This window comes from Physcomitrium patens, chromosome 5 (genome assembly GCF_059467195.1).
Source record: "Physcomitrium patens ecotype Gransden chromosome 5, ASM5946719v1, whole genome shotgun sequence".
Classification (NCBI taxonomy): Eukaryota; Viridiplantae; Streptophyta; class Bryopsida; order Funariales; family Funariaceae; genus Physcomitrium; species Physcomitrium patens.
The window spans coordinates 12,815,801-12,822,231 of record NC_143414.1 but is presented as its reverse complement, the minus strand read 5'-3'; the positions used below and the strand labels follow the sequence as shown (position 1 = coordinate 12,822,231).

Genomic DNA, 6,431 nt, shown 5'->3' with positions numbered 1-6,431 from the left:
CAGTTAAAGATTTTGTACAATCATGTGAAGTTTGCTCAAGATCGAAAATTCCTCATCATCGACCTTTTGGACTTCTTCAGCCATTACCCATTCCAGAACAACCATGGTCTTTTGTTTCTATGGACTTCATCATGGATCTTCCAATCTCAGGTTCTTATGACTCTATATTCGTGATAGTAGATCGTTTTACCAAGATGGCACATTTTGTACCATGTACAAAATCTATCACAGGTGAAGAAACAGCTAAGCTCTTTCTTGACAATATCTATCGCTATCATGGATTACCCAAGGATATTATATCAGATAGGGGAACTCAATTTGTATCAAGATTTTGGCGGACTCTTTTCAAGATTCTTAAAGTGGATATAAAACTATCTTCGACATTCCATCCTCAAACTGATGGACAAACGGAGCATGTTAATCAAGTTTTGGAGCAATATTGAAGATGTACCATTAATTACCAACAAGATGATTGGACAACTCTTTTGCCATTGGCAGAGTTTGCTTACAATAACACAGTACATTCTTCTACAAAACAAACACCTTTCTTTGCTAATTATGGTTATCATCCACGACTTGATACTTTTGACTTTTCAAAAGTTGATAACCCTGCTGCGAAAGATTTGGCAATTCATTTATCAGAGCTACATGCAACGATGAAGGCACAGTTAAAAGAGGCTCAAGAACAACAAAAGGCTAATGCAGATGTCTATCGAAAGGAACAACCATCATTCGTCTTGGGTGATAAGGTATGGCTACTTCGTCGCAATATCAAGACCACTCGTCCTTGTGACAAGTTGGACTATCGAAGGTTGAGACCATTTTCTATTTCTGCACAAATCAATCCAGTTGCATATCGTTTACATCTACCAGAGTCAATGAAAATCCATCCAGTATTCCACGTATCTCTTCTTGAACCATACAAGACAGTGGACATACCAAGAAGACAACAAGTTCCACCTCCTTCTATAGAAGTGGACAATAATGAAGAGTTTGAAGTAGAAGAAGTCTTAGATTCAAGGTGATACCGAAATAAATTAGAATATTTTGTCTATTGGCGTGGATATGGTATTAGTAAACGCACATGGGAGCCAATAAAGAATCTTGTAAATGCAGCAAAGGCGTTGGAGGCTTTTCATCGACGACATCCATCAAAATCAAGATGAAAATCTTCTTTATAAAAGAAACAACATCTAGGCAAGATAACATTCTACTTTCAATTCTTGTTCGTAGCTTCGTTGTAGTAGTGGCGCTCGAGAGATGGAGAACCAACAACTAGCGGATTCAACTCAAGAGCCTTCATTTGCTGACTTGTCGGACGAGACATTACGATTGTCACAACCTTTAAGACGACGCAATCGAGATGAAGATCTTCAAGAACGACATGTTCTTCCTCGAATAGATGGTGAGATACAACGCGTTTGGTATCACGATTTGGGAAGGGACTCCCGATGTTAGGTGATTTTGCTAGAGGTAGGAACAACTCATGATGGTGTTCCAAATATTCTATTCGAAGGAAGTTACGAAGGCCTCAACAATGATCAAATAACGGGGTGGTCTTCCCGCCCTGGTATGAGACACTACAGATGGTTGAGAGGCCCTATCAATCATCTTCGAAGAGAACAGAGATCAGAGTATTTGGCGAATACAATTCGTCGCATCATAGATTTCCTCAATATATGATGACCGCTCCTCGTAGAACTCGTCTCTAGAAGGAGGGGTAATGTCACGGCCATAATCATGTAAGCCAATAATTACATATAGAAATAGGTAGAAGTAAGTAAAAGTAGATAAAAGTAAGTTAATTCTATAATATTTAATATGGAAGCTTCCTAAAAACTTCCTAGACGTTGCTTTGACTTCATAGGTGTCTTTAATTGACTTTTTGGATTAGAAACGTGGTCAACAAGTTGGCCATGTGCCACACATGTTGTTAGCTTGAAGATCAAGCTAACTATGTGGCCCACACGTAGAAAAACTTGCCTTGTAAGTCAAGGCATGTATCCTACAAAGTCAACACATATTGGAGGTCCTATAGAACGTCGCCACGTAGTCCCTAGTTAGATAGTATATATAGAGACAAGAGTGAAAGCTTCTTCACTCTTGTCAACTCCTTTCTTGCTTCTAATCTAGTTTCAAGGGTCTCTAGTTTTCTTGTCTTTTGGCAATAGCCATTCCAGTTTCTCTTTCAATATATATACTTGTTTATTTATATTTTGTTACCTCTCTTTGAGTGAAGGCTCACTTGTCTGAATTATTTTTCATCGAGTCCTTGTCCTTGACACTACAAAAAAAGTAAAAAATAATTTAATAATGATTAAAAAAATATTCAAACCTAACAAAGTCTTGATATTTTGACTAAATATTTCACCACAAAACTTAAGATACACATTTCAAAAAATTAAGCCACACATTCCAAAAACCCTTAATGCTAAAACAATCACACAATCCCATGTCACATATCAAATCCATCATATGCAAAAAAATCCAACATGTGTTCCAATTCAAAGAAAAAAAAGTAATACATTTAAATGAATAATTAGGATTTGTTAGTACAAACGTCATCTTATTAGAAATAACTTATTTAAGTGGATTATGTGGCACAATCTAAGAAATAATCACTCATTTGCCCAAGAAGGGAATATATAAAAGAGCTTTACACTTTGTCATGAATAATTGTTCTATGTTGATGCAATTCTAGAAGAATTGAAGAACTACTCTATAGAGAGTATGGTAAGAAAAAGAAAGAAAGAAAAAAGAAAAAGAAAAAGAAATCTTGTTTACACCAAGCATTGTAGTTTGTGTAGTGGTGCTCCAAAACTGTAAGCAACAATCACTTACCATGACATTAGGAATGCAAGGCACATGTTGTGTTAGGAGAACTTTGTAAGTTGTAAACTTTGATGGGTGAGTGAGAGTGAGAAGTGGAAGGGTGGTATTTGTTGGGTCCCATTGGGGGAGGGGGTGAACAAACAGTGCGTGCAGAATGTTGGTGCAGAGATGCTAGGGGTGTTGTGTGCATCGGTTTGGAAACCAGTCGGAGATGAGTGAAAGGTGGAGGTGGAATGGAGGGTGAATTGGTGAAGAAAGTGTGCGAAGCACGGAGGTGGGGCGGTGCGGTGGCAGTCAGTGGGTGGGGCTGCGGGAACCAGCAGTTGAGGAGTAGCCCAGGAGCAAAATGATGCTGAGAGAGCAGAGCTTCAGTAAACTCGGCGGTGCAGGCGGGGCTGGAGGCAGCAGGGAGCAGCAGGCGGAAAGGGAAAAAGAGGAGAGTTCCCCACGTTGGTAGTCCCTGCGGGTTTCGAACCCGCGACCTTTCGCGTGTAAAGCGAACGTGATAACCACTACACTAAGGAACCGAGGCGGATGTACCGAGGAATTCTGCTTGAAATTATATTTGTTTTGCACATCTGCTCCTCCTGCTCGAAGTCGCTCTCAAACGCCTTCTCCCACTTGGCAAAATGGCACTCAAACTACAACCCACACCTAACGCTTGCTACCCCTCCCCTCTTACAGTCTTGCTTTGACAAATAGCAACATCAACCCCACAATGAAAATCCAACTTCCCCCCACCCCACTCCACTCCACTGGAGCCCATGCCTCACCTGCCCATTTTGAGCCTTTTCGTGCTGTCATGCTTATGGAATGTCACAAATCTATTAATCCTTACTTATGAAGATATTATAATCTTGTATAGGTATACATGGCTTGTTATGGATCTTGTTGGCTTGTTATGGATCTTAACTTTTGATAAATTCCACATACACTTTTTAAGGCTTTTATCACATTCAATTGTAAGATTTAATCTTTGACACTTTTTCTAGTAAATTGTAGCCAGATATTGACATTTTATGAAACATTCTTTTGTGTAGAGTTTTTTTGAATTTGATTAAATCTTGTAAATTCTATTTTAAGGCGCTTTAAAAATTTTAATTTTTTAATTTTATTTTTATAAATGCTATTATATATATATACATATACATATATATTACTAGCAAAAACTCGTGTTGATGAACATTGCAATCTTTAGCACATTCATCCATTCCTTGTTCATCCATGCTCCCTCATTGCCATGTTCCTTTGTTCCTAAATTCCGTGACTTCCATATAAGTTAGCTCTTACTTATTGTTTAACAAAAGTAACCAAATAATTTGTTACTTTTACTAAGTGGAGTACAACCTTGCTTATCAAAATCATACAATTGCTTTGAACAGCATATATGTTTAAACACATTAAGAGAAAAAAATAAAAAATGAAAATCTTAAAACACATTTTTATTTTCTTAAAAGAAAACTCATTGGTTTGGCACCATGTTCATCAATTTTGAGTGATATTGTTATAAAAATTGGTAATATTTGATGCCACCAAACTTGTGGAATTCTTATTGTATGTAAGTTTTGTGGGATGATAGTATTTCCTTATTGAACCCAATTGTACTTACTAATGTCTCCATCATGTTATCAAGCATTCACAATGATATCAAAGCTTCACAAAACAATTTCAAGTTTACAAGTCAGAAATTCCCCACTCACTCACCAGTATTGGTCAACTACCAATGGGATAAGAAGACACTTCAGTGTGAGTATGGCCACCCCAGTGGCTCAAGAGTATTTCCATGATTTGTAGCAAGACACCCACAAAGAATTTTGTACAAAGTAACCCATAGACATGAAATTGGCTGAGAAGGAGGAGCAATGCCCTCTCCATCACATGGCCATGATTGGACAAACAGCATGACAGCACGAAAAGGCTCAAAATGGGCAGGTGAGGCATGGGCTCCAGTGGAGTGGAGTGGGGTGGGGGGAAGTTGGATTTTCATTGTGGGGTTGATGTTGCTATTTGTCAAAGCAAGACTGTAAGAGGGGAGGGGTAGCAAGCGTTAGGTGTGGGTTGTAGTTTGAGTGCCATTTTGCCAAGTGGGAGAAGGCGTTTGAGAGCGACTTCGAGCAGGAGGAGCAGATGTGCAAAACAAATATAATTTCAAGCAGAATTCCTCGGTACATCCGCCTCGGTTCCTTAGTGTAGTGGTTATCACGTTCGCTTTACACGCGAAAGGTCGCGGGTTCGAAACCCGCAGGGACTACCAACGTGGGGAACTCTCCTCTTTTTCCCTTTCCGCCTGCTGCTCCCTGCTGCCTCCAGCCCCGCCTGCACCGCCGAGTTTACTGAAGCTCTGCTCTCTCAGCATCATTTTGCTCCTGGGCTACTCCTCAACTGCTGGTTCCCGCAGCCCCACCCACTGACTGCCACCGCACCGCCCCACCTCCGTGCTTCGCACACTTTCTTCACCAATTCACCCTCCATTCCACCTCCACCTTTCACTCATCTCCGACTGGTTTCCAAACCGATGCACACAACACCCCTAGCATCTCTGCACCAACATTCTGCACGCACTGTTTGTTCACCCCCTCCCCCAATGGGACCCAACAAATACCACCCTTCCACTTCTCACTCTCACTCACCCATCAAAGTTTACAACTTACAAAGTTCTCCTAACACAACATGTGCCTTGCATTCCTAATGTCATGGTAAGTGATTGTTGCTTACAGTTTTGGAGCACCACTACACAAACTACAATGCTTGGTGTAAACAAGATTTCTTTTTCTTTTTCTTTTTTCTTTCTTTCTTTTTCTTACCATACTCTCTATAGAAATGAAGAGGAATGCCTTTACAGCAGTGTATATTAGTGGTAGTATTGAATGAATTCTTATCTAGCTACTATTATAATGTAGAAAACATTAAAAGGGTTTTAGAGTTTGTCATTAGTGAATTTATCAAAATTTTAATTTAAAAATTTGCCTTATAATTATTTATGTTTATCATTTATTAAGATAGATTTTTAATCTTAAGAAAATAAAATTAATGTCATTGAATCAATGATGAAACTTAGTCAAGAATATTAAACTTAAGATCTATATATAAATAAGAGTAGTAAATCAATTAAATTATGTTTGTTCATCTTGAAGAAAAGGTTGGTTTTTTCTAGGCCTTATATAGTTTTAAAGAGGTATTAGTTTTTACTCAATTTGAAATGGTTGATTATGGAGGTGAATTAAATATTGAATTGTAAAATATGAGATGGATTTAATTATTCCGATATTAATAGTATTTTTTCTTTGTAAGTTCCACCAATAGATCTTGATTGGTAGAATTATTAAAAATATAGGTTTTGATTATTTAAATATAAAATATTAGTATTAGGGATTTTTTTTAATGATTTAAGTATTTATTAGAATTTAGCAATGTTTATAGAGCTCAAGAGTCTTATTAGAGAAAAATTTATAAAAATGGAGTCTTAATAAATCTTAGAGGTAATTATCTTAATATTTTTACTTATTTTTTAATATTAAAGATTAGTTATTAAGACCAATATCTATATTGGCCTTCTATCTAAATATATTATTTATTAAAAATCTTTAAATATTAATTAG

General features: G+C 37.6%; 2 non-coding genes across 2 annotated transcripts; one reads left to right on the top strand and one right to left on the bottom strand.

Moving 5' to 3' along the window:
- Positions 1-3,286: 3,286 nt before the first annotated feature.
- TRNAV-UAC (transfer RNA valine (anticodon UAC)) lies at positions 3,287-3,359 on the bottom strand. Its single transcript has one exon. It is a non-coding gene; the product is annotated as a tRNA-Val (tRNA).
- Positions 3,360-5,010: 1,651 nt separating this feature from the next.
- On the top strand, positions 5,011-5,083 carry TRNAV-UAC (transfer RNA valine (anticodon UAC)). Its single transcript has one exon. It is a non-coding gene; the product is annotated as a tRNA-Val (tRNA).
- Positions 5,084-6,431: the final 1,348 nt, after the last annotated feature.